The sequence below is a fragment of the Sciurus carolinensis genome, chromosome 7, assembly GCF_902686445.1.
Source record: "Sciurus carolinensis chromosome 7, mSciCar1.2, whole genome shotgun sequence".
NCBI lineage: Eukaryota > Metazoa > Chordata > Mammalia > Rodentia > Sciuridae > Sciurus > Sciurus carolinensis.
The window spans coordinates 89,918,775-89,935,112 of NC_062219.1; the positions used below are offsets into that span (position 1 = coordinate 89,918,775).

Consider the following 16,338-nt stretch of genomic DNA (forward strand, 5'->3'; position numbering starts at 1 on the left):
CCTAGAATAGTTAGCTGGGTGGAGGCTCATGAAGTTAATAACTAAACCCAACCCTCAAGTCTATTGGCAAAGGGCATATTTAAGCTTAGTGACTCTTGTATCCACCCAGAAAGATAAAGGAGCCTTTGATATCCTGCTTGGTTGACTGGAAGAGGAAAATGACTCATTAGTCACCTGGGACACTGAATGAGTGGCCTGCATTGAAATATTTTGAAAGGTAAGTTGAAGTACTAAACCAGTCTTTCAGATTGTACTACAACAAGCCTGAGACAGATGGTGATTCAAGAAATAAGACTTTTAAAGAAGAGAAATTCTTGTGCAAAGAAAACAGCAGAGCAAATAATCTTTGCATTAAGAAGATGTGAGTCAAGGTTATACTGGTTTAGAAAAACTAGTTATATGCCTAAGGTAAATGAAGCATCTGTTACAGTGTCTGGCTGGTATGTAGTGTCACTCAGTATGTTTCTTCTCTTCATCTCTGATCTTTGCCTTTTGTTTGTTCATTGGTTTAAAAGAAAGATATCTTTATATAGTTTCATATAAGTTCATGTTTCTAAGGTATAGTGTCTAAAGTCTAGCTCTTCATGTTCTACTATTAACAATAATCAAATATGACAGCAAATTTAGTCATCTGTATCAAATTTCTGCCATATGGTTCAGAAATTATTAGGGGACAGCATTTCGGAATGAAGACTGTTAGCTCCCTTTGGTATACTTACTATGATTTTGCCAAAAACAACCGCCTGTACAATAGCCAGAATATAAATTTTGAAAATATCACTGGTCAGTAGTTACTTAATTTTGAATGCTAAAGTGCCAAGTGTTGACATTGTAAGTTTAAAGCCAATCTTTCTGGTTCTTTTCTGAAGAAAATAAATGATGCTTTGGAATATTAGCAAATTGGAACAATTTTTCATCTCTTCCACAATAAATAATTCCTCTGGCTAGAAAAAAAAATGATTCTACAAACATTATTAAAAGACATTTCATTCTGAATAAGGATAACTAGTTCTCTGATACATAAAATATACATTAGAACAAACAATCTAGAATATTTGACACTTTTTCAACTCCACCCAGTCACCCATTTCATGTTTAAGTGTCATTGTATATATTTAGTACTTCATTAGACTTAATGAAGTATATATGAGATAACCTCAATATACTTTTAGTTGGCAAATTTAATAATATATATCTTGATATTTTTCTGAAGTAAAGTTTCTCTTTTCTAGCATATGCTAATATTGCTGTCTTTTAGAACAAAATATTAGTTAAAATAAAGGATTTATTTGACAGAATATAATACAGAATTTTGACAGGTTGCATTTTTAACTCTTGAGAATCTTCCTATTTTGCACCCTCTTTCCTGCAACTCTACTCCAACAAATACCCTTTTGAGGGAGTTTAATCATAGCAGATACAAACTTGTTGTTGGGCCAGTCCAGCTACAGACAGGATGTAACTTGCAAGAAGGAGAATCTCTGGTGTGCCAGAAAGATTGCCCTGTCAGTTGAGAAGCAAGTCTGCTTCTTTGCTTTGCTACTAAGTATATCTGTGCCTGCAGAAGTAGGCCACTGTAACTCAGGATCGTGAGTAGCTGTGACTGAGACCAGACCCTTTGTAAGGAAGAGTGGAAGTACAGGATGAAGGATAATTGAAGGGGAGAAGCCATTCCCAAAAAGCAGGGGAAAGAAAAAATAGTCTGAAGTTTTCAAAGATTTGGCAACTTTATCTTCTTAGATAGGGCTAGTGTGTGTATATATGGGTGTGTGTGAATGTGTATACAGGAAGGAACGAGCATTGTGAAATAACCCCAAACACCACTGGTCAGCCTGTCTCCCTTTGAAAGGCAACAATAAAAAACCACTTTGAATAATTTCATAACAGGAAATAACACAATGGAAACTAGAGAATCGTGACATGGAAAAATCTAATAACTTAGAACAAAAGAAACTAAATAATTGATTAAAATACTATAAATAGTTGAAGTTGAAACTATAGGGAGTTTCGGATACCCAGGCACTAAGCAAGATATTGAAAGTAAAAAAGAGTTCACCCTTTGCTAGATTTTCAAATGTATCAATAAATTTTTAGTGCTCTCATCTTCAAATATAATGATGAACTGTATTCCCTTTGTATTGTAACTTTCTTAAATTCAATAAGTAAAGGATCAACAAAGCTTTGATTGTATTGGTTTGAGAAAAAGGTGTTGTTAGTTTAAAAGATCAAAATACTGAAGATGAATGGGCTACTGTAGGATTAAAAAAGTCATATTTTTGCTTTAATTAAATTACAACAAGTTTGTCTTAGTATTATGTAGCAGAGATGCCTTGTATGGGACTAGTTTTTAGAGAGCCATTCATTTATTTTGATATATATCTACTAAGAACACTATCATGAAAATCATTTACACCCATATCTAACCTAGATGCTTATAAGAAGAGGATACTGAAGTAACAAATATCACAAAATAGTACCATGATGGAAAGTGTTAAGGAATAAGTTTTTTTTCCCTAACAATTCAAACTATTTTCTTAACAGTCTATCAAGACCCACATTCCCTTTTTTCTTTTTAGGCACAGAACACATGTTTGTCTTACCATGAACTCTTCTTTGGTGGCCTTTGACTTTTTTTTTTTAATTGACCTTATCTATTTTGAGGAAGAATGTCAAATAAAGGAAGAAGTGTGCAGAAGGACTTGAAGATGTATTGCTGCTGAAACAAATTTCATCCATTTTCCAGTTTTGTCTGGTGGGAGGCTGGCTAACCATCATTTGTATTTGTACCTACTACCCTTCCATAGTTAGTGGAAGTGTGTGAGAAACTAAAGCCTACTGGCATCTCTTCACATACTTGATGTTTAGAGCTTGTTTATTCTGAAAAATTTGCAACATAAGTTTTATTTATAAAATGCACCTATTATTATATTAATTCTTCCTTTATCACTTTCTTTTCCATTCTTACTTCCTTTGCTTCAGTTTGATCATATTGTCCCTCATTTACTGACATATTTCCTAAACTTTATTTTTATTTACTTATTCTTTTGTGATGCTGGGCATTGAATGTAGGGCCTTGCACATGCTAGGCAAGCATTCTACCATTGAGCTGTATCCCTAGCCCCCCCTCCTACATATAATTTTATATTGACAACTGACTCCTTGGAAATTGGGAATGTAATGATTCTATCTTTAGGGAGCTTTACCTTAATGCCATAATGTTTTGTGAATAATGGTTGAGATATTTAATAAATCATGTCTTTGAAATGATCACTGAAAAGACTGCCTTTTTTATTTGAAATAACTTATAACAAACTGGTGACAAAATTGAACAGAAATATATTTATTTGCATTAATTTTGAAATGCCTGTTATGCTAGTGGTGGATTATATGAAAATTTCAAGCCATATTCAGGTGGGGGATAAAAAAATCTTCCAGAACTTTATTCCTCAAATAAAAACTAAGGTATTAGATGGCTGTTTCTTTGACTAAGTCTTGTACTTTATATAGCTTGTTATGTAATCAGTTATGCAATCTTTCAAAGTAGCTGAAAGGATATTGAAACAATAATTTTTCAACCTTTTCTTTTTCAATAACTAGATTACATGTTAATCAGCATATTCAAACTTCCTTTTCATTAGTTTTTAAAAAATTGTAGGAAATACTTTTCAGTGTATGCTGTGAGAGATTTTATTATAGGATTAAAATCTTTCAGCAGACAATAGGGACATGAGGCAAGGTCCAGGTATTCAATCTCATGCACCAACATTATACTTCAGGTAATTCTTGAAATGAACTACATTTATTTTCTCCCTTCTTTTTAATGGCAAAAGTAGATATGTTATAAATTTTTTGTGCCATATCATGCCTCCGATCTTCATCCTGGACCATTCTAACCATTCTATTTCTATATTGAGGACACGACATTTTTGCACTGACAAAAAATGCAAAAGAAGTTTTTTGACTTGTAGTACCTACTGTGTATAGTCTTATGGACCACTGATGTGGCTTAAGTTTTTGTTTTGTTTTTGTTTGTTTGTTTTTGAAAGGGGATACTTCTGTTATTAGATACTTCTCTCACTGCCACTCTGATTTCTTGCACTTGGCTGCAGATAGCTTTGTTCTTACTTTATAAATGAAACCAAAGCATTAAATGGTAATACTTTGAACTTTATGTACTACAGTCTACAAATGTATCTGCTTCCACAGATGCTCTTACAATTCTCTTTCACTTTCAGTGAAGCAGTGTCCTCCTTTTTATGAAGCCAATCTATTCACCCATATTCCTGACCACGGGCTCTGCAGTGTCTTTGTGCCTTTGTCTGCTATTTTCTCACCTTTATTTTCTAAGGATCCCTGTGTCCCTCCCATGAATGAGGATATCCCACAGGTTCGGTTAGGTTTTTTTCTTCTTTCATTGTGTACTTCACAAAGGAGTTCTTATCCAACACTCTCTGTTACAGACATCTGCATTTGCCTCCAGCCCTGACTGCTCTCCTCAGTTCTATAGTATCTATTCCGTGGTGTCCACAGGATGTCTCTACCTGTCTTCTTAAAGATACCTAAATCCTAAAATATTCAAAATAAATCCTTTATAATCCAGAATTTTAAAAATTATCTTTGTTCCTATATTCTCCTTGTTAGTGAATGGTACTGTGATTGTCCAGTCCTAAAACCTATGAATCATTTTTTGTCTCTTCCCTATCTCTTACTCTGTACTAACTAATAGTGCTGGATATAGGCAAGGTATTTTTCTGAGAGGACTAAATGGCTATTTAACCTCCACAATCTCTGTGTTATGTAGGTTGCTACTATTATCTCCATTTTATTTTTTTATTTTTTATTTATTTATTTATTTTTTGTGGTGCTGGGGATTTGAACCCAGGGCCTTGTGCTTATGAGGCAAGCACTCTACCAACTGAGCTGTATCCGCAGCCCTCCATTTTAAAATTAAGAAAAGGTAAGCACAGAGAGGCACAATAACTTGCTTATGTCACACAGGTAGTAAAAGGGTAGAGATGAGATCTAAACTAAGGCAGTTTAATCACAAGACCTCTTAACCACACTACCTTGGCCTTCCAGCATGCCAGAATCCTAAATATCTCTTCAATTCATTTCCTTCTATTCTTTCCCTCCTATTTTTTGTTTGCTTAAATTTTGTGCTCCTTATTTCTTACCTGTTTAGCTTCCTACAACCTGCTGCCCCAAATCCATTTTCCAAGGTGTGTTTTATTTAGTCCTCAAATTTTTTTCTGGGTGTTAGCAAAGTAAAGTCTTTGTAATCTATAGATTTGAATATTTGTTTCAGGAAATTTATTCAGTTACATATTTGAGTTTTTCCTACTTTGTGTATTATTTTTTTCCAAAATAGTGATTATTGGTATGTTGTCCATATTTGCCAGCTTTTTCCTTTTCATCTTTGTTCTTATTTCATTTTATGTTATTTCCTCCAAACTGTCTTGTTTCTGACTATATTTTATCTACATCCATTTTACCTTTTGTTCATTCTAATGAGAATTTTACCTTTGTGATAGTTTCATCTTATTCTTTTATTCATTCCCAAGTCCCTAGACTCACTTATCATCTCCTGTTCTTTCTTCATCTCTTTTTTGATCTTTTGTTAGTTTTTCAGCAACCCCCTTTTTTCTTCAGGAAAGTCAAATTGCCTTCAGTTTCTTTAAACCTTTGTAAAACCATTTGTTTAAAAATGAACTATCTCTCCAGGAACATATCCTGAAATTCCATGTTCTTTATTTGATTTTTGTTTATTTTTTCCTCTGTACTTTTCCTCAATATCTAAAATTTCCAGTAAATAGATATTTCAGGAACCACAAGGATAAAGACAGATAGTACCTTCTAAAATTCAAAGAAGTAAATGCATATGACAAGCTTTGAGAGAGAATTTTATGAAATCAAGGATAGCCTGGATGACTTAGCAATGGAGTTCTCATATGGGAAGAATCCCTGCAGCTAATGTAGTGAAGTCAGGAGGCTTGCTTTCCAACAGTGGAACGAAGGTATGGGGAAATTGAAATGATTTCCTGCTTTGTAACATGAAAAGGTGCATGGGGAAGAGGAGAAAAGAGAAGAGGGAAGAAAGAGAGTCAGGAAACATGTCCCAAATTTGCATGCATTAATTGAGGGTGGCAGTGAGGGTAGAAGGGGGACTGAGTTTTCTATTTAGGATTCTGAGTGGAGCTTACCTCTTTATTTCCCTGCTGAAACCTTGGGCATGCTACATCTTAAAAGCATAGAGGATCAGTTATTGAAAGACTCTTAAGCTTAGATTCCACCTTTTCTTAGTTTGTGTACCTCCAGAGGCAGACCTGAGCCAAGGACTTTGGTACTAGAGGTTTATTTGGGATGAGTTCCGAGGAAACACCAAGAGGTTAGTGGGAAAGTTAAGCCAGATGGAAAGAAAGCCAATAAAGGTGAATTATCAAACAAGATATCACTGTGGGCATCTGGTGTTGGATTCCACTGAGGAACTCTAGGAAACAGTTTTAGAACATGTTCCTCAGGTTATCTCACGCCAAAGGTGAAGGTGCCAGCATATTTATCTATTATCTTCCAAACAGTCATTGGTTGAGGACTGCTCCTGAAGGGCACTAATGCCCTAATATTTGCAGCCTGTTGCATGTTCACAATGAGTGGCCACTGGTGGCCAAGAAACCCTTCTGGCAAAAAAAACGGAGTCACTGGCAGATGGAAGTCAGACTAGTGTACATGCATTGCCTTGTTCCTTTGTCAAGGATCAATTGACTATTTTGGATCTATTTCTGGACACTCTATTCTGTGCCATTGATTTATCTATTTTATCCTAGTACCTTACTGTCATGATTACTGTAACTTTAATACTAAATTTTGTCAGTATTTTGTCAGTTTTCCAACTTTATTCTCTCACTTTAGTATTGGTTGGCTGTTCTGGATCTTTTGCCTCTCTGCATAAATTTTAGAATTTGATTGCCAATATCCAAAAACCAAAACTTGCTGAGAATTTTTTAAGGATAACCTTGAATCTACAGCTCAAGTTAGAAAGAACTGAAATGGTGACAATATTGAATCTTCTTATCCATGAGCATGGAATAAATAGCTCTCCATTAACTTAGTTCTTTCCTTTTTTCATCAGAATTCTTAGATTAAATAAATAGGATGAAAATAGATTCAGGCATTTGAAGACTTATATACTTATAATTTAGGATTCCACTCTTGGTATTCACTCTACAGGAACTTTCGCACATCAAAACGAGAAATGTCTAAAAATGGTGTTTACATCATTCTTTGAATAGAAAAAAGGAAAAATCCCAACTGGAGATAACCTCAAATGCCTTCTGTGTGAATATAAGAATGAGAATATTATGGTATAAAGTGATAAGTGGCCTTAAGAAAGAATGAAGTAGATATACATATATTGACATTTTAATCTCAAAATATAATGCTGAGCCAGGCACGGTGGTGCACACCTATAATCCCAGTGACTTGGGAAGCTGAGGCAGGAGAATTGAGAGTTCAAAGCCAGCCTCTGCAAAGTGAGGTGCTAAGCAACTCAGTGAGACCCTTTCTCTAAATAAAATACAAAATAGGGCTGGGAATGTGGCTCAGTGGTCAGGTACCCCTAAGTTCAATCCCCAGTTACCCCTGCCCCCAAATATATAAAGCTGAATAAAAAGTTATCAAAGAATACTACTCCATGGTTTCATTTTTATAAAGCTTAAAAAATATAAAACTTCATAATATATATAATTATATGTATCACATACATGTGGTAAACCTGCATGGAGTGATATTCACAAAATACAGTACAGTGTTTGCTTTTTGTAGGGGAGAAAGAGAATCACAGGTTTTGGTTCATTCTAGTTCTTAAGCTGTGTGGTGGGTACATGAGTGTCTGTTTTGTTGTTATTTTTAAATTGTATAAATTATACTCCTATTTGTGTAATGTTTTTCATTAAATTTAATCCAATTATTTAATTTAAAAGCATATTATTAATAAGTTAGGTTTCTTTTGTTTCAGAAAACATTTTAAGAATTTAAGAAGTAGTTGCCATCAGCTCTAATACAAATTATTAAGCTTCTAATTATTCTATACCTTATTGATACAACACACATATATACACCAGCCAAAGCAGTTTAATATAGGTATCAGAATAATGCTAGTGAATTCAAAATAACAATAATAAACCACAGTCATTTTCATCTTTAATATCTTGGTTAAAGTTTTGTTTTAGTCTTCAAGTTATGCATACATAACTTGATCAAAATAGATAAAGGAATGTTCTCACAGTGGCAAAATGACAACCTTTACCCTTGTAAAATTCAGAAAATTACCCATCTTCCCTTTTAGGGCACATATTATTATTTCTACATTTGTGGTTGGGAACCATAGAAACCATGACTGAAAACATTGTTGGAACAAGCAAACATGACTATTTTTAAAATTATGATGATTTAGAATATAATCAGCACCAAACTAGTAAGTTGTATGGAATTAGGTTGATGATATATGTGGTGTTGAATGGATCCTGGCAACCTCTGATCAAATGCCTTCCAATTAAACATCACAACAGCTTCAGGGTGTGAGTCCTCTGAGCCAGGACATGGATAAATATTTACATAAATCTGCTGCACAGCTGTACTCTATTATATTAGTAGTCTATGTGGAGGAGCAGCTCACACTCTATAATGGGAATGTTTTTGGGTTTCTCTACTAAATATGCCTTTTAAGAAACATTTAAAAAGTTTTATTATGAAATATACATACAAAGAAATTCACAAAAGGAAAAGATAGGCATAATTATTTTAAAGGGAACACCAATATAACTTCCATTTAGGTCAAGAAGTAGAATGTAGCCAGAACCCTAGTCTATTCTTTGTACAGATAAGAAACTGAACTTCAGAAAGAAAGTTCCTGGTCTATGGTACATACAGAATACTGTCTGAACTTTCTTTCAAGAGAGTACTAGAGATATGACCTCTCCCGTTGCAGTAATCCTGAAAGAGGGCAGTCTAAACAGTCAGAGCTGGAGGGTGGGACAAGCATAGACCTGAGAGTTAGGCTACCTCAGTTTTACTCTGTCATTATCTAGCTATGTGACCTGGGGTAAGTCATTCACCTTCTCTGGGGCTCAGTTCATCATGTATAAATGAGGTTGTTGATCAGTAATTTTCAACTTGAGGTTTAAGGACCATCCTAAGTTCTTGTTTTAAATGCAGATTCCTAAGCCTCATTTGAATCTCCTTGCTTGAGAATTTGTGTTTTTTAACGTACATGACTGAGGACCCTTTAAATTCTAGGGTAGAGTCTGAACTTCTGAACCTTAGTTATCTCTCATCAGAGCTATGTGTCTTCTTAGTTCAGAGTTCTGTGGATTTTGCTAATAAAAATGAATACAAAGCCAATAAAATTTAGAATGCTAAATAAACACTGATTATTGTTGTTATGAATAGACAGCAATAATACAGGTGTAAGGCACTAGCTATAAAGATAACTTGAAATTGTTTGATACAGCCTGAATGGGATTGTATTCATATCATTAAAAACTATTAATACAGCATAGCAGGAAAATCAGCATAGTCTCTCGACAGGACATAGCAGCATCCGTATGATCAAAAATGGGTATACTGAGTGCCATTCAGTCTTATTAGGAAACTAAGTAGTTGTTTATACTCTCAAAACAACTTTAAAAGTCAGTTCATTTAATTATAAAATATGCTAAATATATTCCCTAACAGATTGGAGACAATCTGTTGGCTGATTTATTTTTAATTTGATATTGCATTCCTTACATGGTTTTCAGATTCTTTTGTGACTATTTAGGGGGAAAACATTTTTATACTATTTAATACCTTCCTAGGATCATTCTTTATATTTCGAGCAAGTTATGTCACCCGATTAATTATTCTCATTTTTTGTATTTTATTTTTCAAGGAAATAACCAAACTCAAATTGTGTGACCATTCTGTTTTTTTCCATCCAACAGACTCTGCAGTTGTTTCCAACCTATACCTGGTTTACTGCAGTCAGTAAGAAGACTCACAAAACGGCAGGGACAAAAACTTCCAGATTGATGCTTGACCAAATACTGGTACTGCAGTCTAACCATGTAGCCCATAAAATTAACCCATCAAAATTTTTCACTCCTGGTTTGTTTGGCTGCATTCAACTGAGATCTACTGAGGGAGAACCACTGTTTCTGCAGCTGAATACTGCTGGAAGTTTGTGTTGCACACTGTGGTTGCTTTTACTTTTTTGTATCAGCAGATACAGAAGCTAGTGAGAATCTAGCTCATCTGTTCTTTAGCTACCAACTTTTTCCTTCCTTAGTGTATACATTTCTCTCTGAACTCTTAACTTACAGCCTTATACACTGATTTTGTTTACAGATTACCTTTTGAAAAAAAAGGACTTAAATTACACAGAAGCAGCACTTAGGGTTTAAAAAATACACTTAAAAATATTTGACTAAAAGCCATCTGAGGTTTAAAAACAGTAGCAACAAAAAGTATTTTGGAAGAAAATTTTAGAAGTTCAAAGTAAGTATTTTGGACATGATTTGGAGATAGGCATTTACTTTATACTCTATTGCTGTCCAAGTTTTTAATAATATATATTACATTTTACTTTCTGGGGTATTTATTCATTATTATTCTTGAAAATTGCAATTATTGGTTGATTATTAACTCTGATTATAACCTTGCCGAGGCCAAGGTCATGGGCTTAATTCTCAATTGGACCACTTAGTGCCACTTGCCTTGGGGCCTATAGAACCAATCCCAGGCTGTCTGTAGTCATTGTGCACATGGATGTTAATTGGAGGCACTCTAAAAGAATAGATAGACATATGCAAATCTGTAGTTATTGAGACTCAATCAGAAGTTCATACAGCCTATTCACAGTGATTCAGTAATATACACAAAAGCACACTGAAAACAAATGCTTTTAAAGTTGATTATCAATTATTTGTTCTTTCCCCCTCAAAAAAACAAAAGGAAAGGGAAATTCTAACAAAAATGTCCTTTTATATTCTTTCTCTTAGATATTCTAATAATTTCTCTATCATTTTATATGTTTTTTTCAGAATAACCTTTTAATTTTAGTTCCAAAATCATGTCTCAAATTTTGCTTCTGGTTTTCTGCTCCTCCCTATTTGACAGACAGACACGTTTTCTTGTGTAGTGCCAGTCATATCACTGAGACACATGGTGAAGTTTAGAGTAAACAGATAAGGTAATATTGGATACCTAGGCAACAGGGCTGCTTTCAACTCTTGCAAAGTCGTATTGTCACCATCAAGGATCCCTTCACTAACCTTAAGTACATGGTCTACATGTTCCAGTATGATTTGATTCATGGCAAGTTAAATAGCACAGTCAAAGCTGAGAAATGAGAAGCTTGTCATCAGGAAAGCCCATCTCCATTTTCTAGAAGCGAGACCCTATCAAACAGAGTGATCCTGGTGCTGAATATGTTGTGTGGAGTCCACTGATATCTTTGCTACCATGGAGAAGACCAGGGTTCATTTGAAGTGTGGAGCTAAAAAGATCATTCTCCCTGCCCCTTCTGAGGATGCCCCCATGTTTGTGATGGTGTGAATCATGATAAATTCAACAACTCCCACAAGACTGTCAGCAATCAAGGTTGTCTTGCACTACCAACTACTTAGCCTCCTTGACCAAGTTCATCCATGACAACTTTGGCATTGTGGAGGGACTTGTGACCACAGTCTATGCTATTACTGCCACCCACAGAACCATGGACGGCCCTTCTGAGAAACTGTATTGTGATAGCTGTGGAGTTGCCAAGATCACTATTCCTTTGTCCACTGGTATAGCCAAACCTATGGATAAGGTCATTTCTGAACCTAATGGGAAGCTCACAGGCCTAACCTTCTGTGTGCCCATGTACAATGTATCTGTTATGGATCTGAGCTGCCATCTGGAGAAAGCTGCTAAATATGATGACATTAAGAAGGTGGTGAATCTGGCATTAGAGGGCCCCCCCAAAGAACATCTTGGGCTATACCAAGGAGCAGGTTGTCTTCTGTGACATCTATGCTTCCACATTCAGTGCTGGACCTTGCATGGCTCTCAGTGACCACTTTGTCAAGCTCATATCCTCAGATGACATTGCATTTGTCCACAGTGGCAGGATGGCTAACCTTATGGTCTATCTCCAAGAAGTAAGAGCCCTGGACCACCAGCTTCAGCAAGAACATGAAAGGAAGAGTCCTTCAGTTGCTGGGGCATCCCTGTCCCAGTTCAGTCCCCCAACACACCAAGAATCTCCCCACTTTGATTGTCATTCCAGACCCTCTGAAGACGGGAGGGGTTTCGGGAGCTGTAGTTTGTCACATACCATCAATGAAAATCTACTGCACCCAGCTGCCCCACCTCCTTCCATTTTTTGTTTTTTACTTCTGGACACCTTCAATCAGACAGGCAAGATGTCTGAAGGAACATGGAAATAAATATAATTTTTATATTGTGCTTCTAGAACATTTTAGATTAGGTCATAATTTTGGAAAACTTTGAGATATCTGACACCCAAGTAATTGAATTTCTCATTATTCATTTTACTTCTTCTTTTTCTTTTAACAATGATTTCAAAGTATGATTAGTGTTCTGATAAGTGGTTGGGAAACTTTTGGTTTGATGTTAAAAAATTTCAGTTATGTGATAAATAACTTAAGATCATTTGGCTGGTGTAATTATGAAATGGCAAGATGGATAATTGTTGGATACTTCAGTTTTAGCTTGTACTTTAAGAGCAGTTTTTAGAATAGGCCACCCATTATTTGTTGCTTCCTGTTTGTCCGTGGATAACTCATTGCAATAGAGACACCTCAGGCTTTAAGGGTTTGAACTAAGTGTTCTTTATCAGTACTACTGTTTCAACTAATCTCTTACCAATTTTCTGACAGGGATGTCTGTTCAGATATTATTAAGGTCAGATGAGAAAGAGCACAGAACAGTTCATTTGTTGTTGAAAACTGAGCTCTAAAAAATATGGCATTCTCTAACACGGTTTGCCATTTCTCAGCATTTAGACAGTTCTTATTCCTTCTCATTTCAATGAAACAGCTGATGGAAGGGAATTTGTAAAAATTTTGTGTCAGAAATTGGTAGATTGGATCCGTAAGCCTTAAGTAATGATTTTCATAGATTCACAGGTTGGCAAAGTGGATAGCATCACACTCTTGTCTTTTGTAACTACTTTCATTTTATGTTGCTTTTTCTTTTTTCATTTTTAAGTCTTTCCTCATATTGTTTTAAAAAATTAAAAGTATGTTTAGTTATTGTTTAGTTTGCTTTCTGTTACTATAACTGAATGCCATAGACTGGGTAATTTGTAAAGAAAAGAAGTTTATTAAGCTTATGATTCTGGAGGCTAAAAATGTCCAGGCATCTTGTGGGGACCTCCTTCCTGCATCATAACATGGAATAGAATATCACATGAGACAAAGCAAGCAAACCAGGGAGATGGCTTTTATTATTTATTTTGGGTGCTGGGGATCGAACCCAGGGCCTTGTGCTTACAAGGCAAGCACTCTACCGACTGAGCTATCTCCCCAGCCCTGAGAGATGGCTTTTATAACAAAGCTACTCCTGAGATAAGCTATTAATCTATGAATGAGTTGATCCCATTCACCTCCTAATCATCTCCCAAACGTCTCACCTTTCAAATACCATTAACATATGACTTTGTGAGTATTAAGTTTCTAACACATGAAATCTGGGGGACACATTTGAACCATAATAATTTTATAAGTAATTCTTTCTGTAAAAGAAAAAAAATCAGACATTATAAATAAGGTCCAAGTCCCCTCTACCCACTCACAATCCCTAGTGGTTTTTCCAGTGGTTTTCACAGTTGTTGACAGTTGATGGGTCTTCTTCCAACTCTCTTTAGGCATTCATATACATGTATATATGGTATACTTACATAGATATATGTATATACATATGAATATACAGTTAAAATGTGTCATATTGTCCTTGTTTCTATTTTAGATCTTTTCGTGATCAGAATAGCTATTAGTTGGGTTTTTGCTACAGTTGGTTAAATTTATCTGTAGGCTTTTTCACATTCCAGACTCCCTTTTCCTTATCAGGTTCCCACACATTTCTACGATAACGCTTCACATTTTCTTTTTATTTTGGCCCCACAATATAGCCCATTGTGATAGCACACTTGTAACTCTCAAATAGTTCATCTTATCACCAAATATGTTCTAATCTCAGTTAGGAAATTAGTGATGATTCAAACAAAATTGGCTAGGAAAAATGACGTTTTTTTTTTTTTTTTTCTATTCCATTCCCAGTTTGGTGACCATCATGACAGTGTTAAGCAGCATGGAATACCAGTTAGGAATTTGAATTTGTTTCGTTGTTTGTTATTTCCGCAATCTAACAGCGCTGGGGACTCGAGCTTGCGAGGCAGGCACTCTATGTGATGGGCTATATTGCCAGCACCAGTTAGGAATTTTGGAAACAGAAGTTATATTTTTTCACCTTCTTCCCTTTCCTAGAGTCAAAGAGGGCTTTATGACCTTGTGAGTCTCAAACTATCTTGGTGGACTTATACTCTGGGATGAAATCATTGTTTCTTTGAAATGGAAATGATAGATCAGTTTGTCAACAATATTTGTCAGAGGCCACATTACAGCCAGGTCTTTCAGGAGATTTGTTCAAGTTAAGTGAAAGTTAGGTATTTGTAAATGACATTATATTTTAAATAGTGTAGGGGAGTATCTAATACAGGAAGTCTGGTTTCAGGATATCCACCTAAACCATCAGATTGTTGAATTCTGAGTTTGCACGCTCTCTTACTGCTTTTTTTTGTCTGCTACCTTCTCCTGACTTTATATTGGCCTGGTTTTCCCCCTTTACCTGCTAGAGTTTCTGTTTGCTGCGATTATAGTTTGTGCTTTGTTTGTCTTACTGTGGTAGTGATTCAAGTTCTCTCTCCATGACCTGTGTGTTCTGAAACATAACACAAATAGGCTCTCTTTATCTTTATTCTATCAATCTTTAATCTGTCAATAAACTAGTCGGTCATGGACAATCCTGGTCCTATCACATGTGTCTTGTGGGTAGGGACTGACATTACATTGTATAATCATGGCTGTCTGGGCTGATTCATTGGATGAGATTAAGGGAAAGGTGGTTTTCAGAGACAGAGGTTGTGGCTAGAGCAGGTACCCAGGGATATATCTGCCATCAGAAACATTGAACTATTTAGTGGAAAGTTCTTTGATAGATGTGGCAGAATAGTTGATTATTTTCTTTTTTTCTGGAATAAGAATAACTACCTTTTCCCTTCTTTGCATATAAATTATGTGTTGTTACCAGCAGAGGCATGATGAGGGTAGAGTTGTTGGAAGCACAGACTGATGTTATCAAAATTCCCTATGGACCCAGGGCAGGAACAGGAGAGGAAACAGATTTCTTTTTTTAAAGTTTAATTAGGAAATTTGCAACTTTTCTTAGGTTTCACAATTTAAGTACCAAAAATTCATGGATTTAATTCTTGTTTTAGTAACTATCAAATACTTCAACAAACCCACCTGGTTCTACCTCAAATATAGGCTGAATACGATTGTGTCTCATCAAAACCACTGACTATGTTATTTCTTCACTTAGATCTTCCAATGCCTATCTATACAATTAGGCTAATTCCTAACTTTTTAATGGTACAAAAGAGTTTGCTTGATCCAACCTCAGCCTATCTCCCAGACTTTACCTCCTATACTTTCAACTTAATGTAAGAACTAAACAATCAAATTATTAGAAAAAAAAAAAATGGGAGTAAACCTTTGTGACTTTGGGTTAAACAGTAGTTCCTTAGATATGACACCAAAGCAAAAGTGGTGAAGAAAAACAAATTCAACTATATGAAATTAACAAAAATTGTACTACAAAGAATTATGTTAAGAAACAAAAAGACAACACACAGAATGGGAAAAATATTTGAAAATCATACATATGGTAAGAGACTAATCTCCAGAATATATAAAGAACTCATAAAAGTCAATAATATAGAGACAATTCAATCACAAATGGGTAAAGTATTCCAATAGAAATATCTTCACAGAAAGCATACAAATGACCAACAAACACATGCAAAGATGCTTAACATTATTGAATTTTAGGGAAATGCAAATTAAAGGCACAATGAATTATAGTCATGCATTACATATCAACATGCTTATATTAGGAGGTATTTATCATTAGGCAATTTCATTGTGTGAACATTATAGAGTGTACTTACACAACAAGAATGATATAGGTCAATCACCTCATATGACCTCTTAAAACATCAAGAGATGCAGTAAACACAGG

At 35.2% G+C, this 16,338-nt stretch overlaps 1 long non-coding RNA gene across 1 annotated transcript; it reads left to right on the forward strand.

Moving 5' to 3' along the window:
- Positions 1–190: 190 nt before the first annotated feature.
- LOC124989517 (uncharacterized) lies at positions 191–15,839 on the forward strand. The gene is made up of 2 exons (XR_007109575.1): positions 191–408; positions 9,978–15,839. It is a non-coding gene; the product is annotated as an uncharacterized LOC124989517 (long non-coding RNA).
- The last annotated feature ends 499 nt before the right edge of the window (positions 15,840–16,338 follow it).